The sequence below is a fragment of the Trichechus manatus genome, unplaced genomic scaffold, assembly GCF_000243295.1.
Source record: "Trichechus manatus latirostris isolate Lorelei unplaced genomic scaffold, TriManLat1.0 scaffold00053, whole genome shotgun sequence".
Taxonomy (NCBI): domain Eukaryota; kingdom Metazoa; phylum Chordata; class Mammalia; order Sirenia; family Trichechidae; genus Trichechus; species Trichechus manatus.
This window is the reverse complement of record NW_004443989.1, coordinates 285,044-288,126: the sequence shown is the minus strand read 5'-3', so window position 1 is coordinate 288,126 and position 3,083 is coordinate 285,044.

The window sequence follows — 3,083 nt, the reverse complement described above, 5'->3', positions numbered from 1 at the left end:
TCTGGCTTGTAGTTTTCAACCTTCATCACCTTTATTCTGTTGCTATTCTCAGTGTTCCCATGAGGGAAGGATTTACTGTCCATAGCATTTTACATATAAGGACACATAAATTATAGAGGCCTTTTTTTTTCTTTCTTTTTTTTGTTACTGAGCCTGAGGGAATAGGGAAAAATCAGTGGAGAACTGCAACTCAAGATAGCTAGAGAAATCACTCTGCATATGTCCAAGTTTTCTGGTGCTTCTGACTTACATCACAGGGTTCAAGAGCTCCTGTAGGTAAACTTGCTAAATCCAGAAGGGGGAGCAAGTCTGAGAGTGGAACCAACACAGGGAAGTAGATCCAAGAAGGGGGTCAGCCCTTATCCCAAGCCAGTCATTTTCCTGAACTTTGTAGCTTCATGGGCCAATAGTTACCCTTTTCAGCTTATGCCAGCCTCTTAATCACTTTCAACCTCTAAGATGCTTGACTTACAATAGGCATAGCAAAGTCTAGTGAAGATTAAGAAATGGCTGGTTTGAGAGTGTTTAGAAGATGAATGGTGATCACTATCACTAGGACCAAGTCAGGCTAAACTCATTTAATTTTTTTGACTAGGGCAATAGATTGGTACATCAAGTGAATGTTACCCACCAGTGTTTCCCAGAGTGTGATGTTAATTGGTGTTATGGTTTAAAAAAAAAGGAACCCTGATGGCACAGCAGTTAAGCATTGGAGTGCTGTCTTAGGCTGAGTTCTCTAGAGAAGAAAAATGAGTAAAGTGTGTGTATAAGTATGTATGTATGTACATATCTATCTATATATATACATGTATAGAGAGAGTGAGAGAGAGAGATTTGTCTCAAGGAAATGGCTCATGTAGTTGTAGAGGCTGGCAAGTCCCGAGTCCATCGGGTCAGGCATCAGGTTGGAGGCTTTTCCAGACTTATGTAGCTGCAGGGACTGAAGAGCTCAAGATCCACAGGTCAGACAGAAAGCTGCTGGCTCACAGGCTGCAAAGGCTGACGAATCCGAGATTGGCAGGTAAGATGGTAGACTGCTGGCTCAAGTCCCAGGAACTGGAAGTCAGATGTTGATGAGCCGGATGCAGAATCTAGACCAGAACAAATGCCAGCGACCTTTGCCAGAAAGTCCACATATATTGGATGGAGGCCCCACCCCCAAGGAAACGCCCTTTCAACTCATTGGCTATTCATAGCAGATCTCATCATGGAGGTGATTACATTGTATCAGATTTCATCATGGAGGTGAGTATATCGTTACCCAGCTGCCAATCTACATCATAACTGCCAAACCACTGGGAATCATGGCCCAACCAGGTTGACACACAACCTTAACCATCACAGCTACTAACTGAAAGGTTAGCATTTCAAACCCACCCAGTGGCTCCATGGGAGAAAGAACTGGTGATCTGCTTCCACAGAGATTAACCAAAACCAAACCCGTTGCCGTCGGGTCCATTCTGACTCATAGTGACCCTGTAGGACAGAGTAGAACTGTGCCATAGGGCTTCCAAGGAGCGGCTGGTGGATTTAAACTGCTGACCTATTGGTTAGCACCCAAACTCTTAACCACTGCACCACTAGGGCTCCTCCATAAAGATTACAGCCTAAAAAACCCTATGGGGCAGTTCTACTCCGTGACATGGAGTCACTATGAGTTGGAATCGGCTTGACAGCACCTAACAACAATAACAACAACATGGTTTAAAAAAAAAAATAAGAGAGCTGTATGGCCAAATGTGTTTTGTGGATTCTGAATTAAATAAAAAGAAGTACTTTTGTTTTTATCTTCTCAGAGGCTTTGATACACTGGGTATATGTTATGGATTGAATTGTGTCCCCCACAAATATGTCTTATAAATTCTAACCTCTATGCCTGTAGTTGGAGCCCTGGTGGCACAGTGGTTAGAAGCTCAGGCTGCTAACCAAAAAAGGTCGGCTGTTTGAATCCACCAGCTGTTCCTTGGAAACCCTATGAGGGCAGTTCTACTCTGTCCTTTAGGGTTGCTGTAAATTGGAATGGATTTAACAGCAGTGGGTATGCCTGTGGTTATAATCTCATTTGAGAATGGGTTGTCTTTGTGATGCTAATGAGGCAGGATTAGTGTAGGGTGTATCTTGAGTGTCTTGAGTCAATCTCTTTTGAGATAGAAAACAGATTAAACAAGCGAGCAGAGCAGAGATGGGGGAAGAGAGCTACCAAGCCACGTGAAGATTACCTGGGAACAGAAGCTCAGAAGAGACAAGAACTTTCCTCCAGAGGCGACAGAGAGAAAGCCTTCCCCTAGAGCTGGTGCTCTAAATTCAGACTTCTAGCCTCCTAAACTGTAAGAAAATAAATTTCCATTTTCTTAATAACCACCCACTTGTAGTATTTCTGTAATAGCAACACTGGATAACTAAGACAGTATGTATCCACAAATGGGATATACTCAGGGTTTCTCAGGTCAAATGACTGAGGAACACACATTGGAAAGTGCTACAGTAAACACAGAACCTGAAGTCAACAAAACTGAGTTTTTGTTAAGGGTGATGGGAAAATTTGGAAACCAATAGTGGTAATTGTTGAACATGATAAACATAATGAATGTCACTGAATTATACATGTGAAGAATGTTAAAATGACAAATTATTTGTTACATGTATATTTTCCATAATAAGAAAAAGAAAAAAAATTTGTGTACGAAATGAAAAATATGGGCAGGATGGCAATACTGTTAGGTGGCTTCATACCTAGTTGAGACCTAGTTAATATGAACCTGGGTAGGAGAGTCAGCAGTGAAGTGGTGTAAGCTCTCTCCTTGGTCTATTCTTCAATATCTGAATGAGAACGTAAGTGACATTTTTAGTATTTTTAGGTGATAGTGACCTTGGCAAGCTTGAATCATCTCCTGGGTTGCATTAATAAGAATATAATAATGGGTATATATGTAATGACATCCTTTACTTAGATTGTTAAGCTAATTGTGCTCTACAAAAAGTGAAAAGCGTTCCGGCAAGATGGCGCTCTAGGCAGAAACACCACGCCGTCCCTCCACAACAAAGATCCGAAAAACTAAGCCAAACAGAGAATCAACAATCCT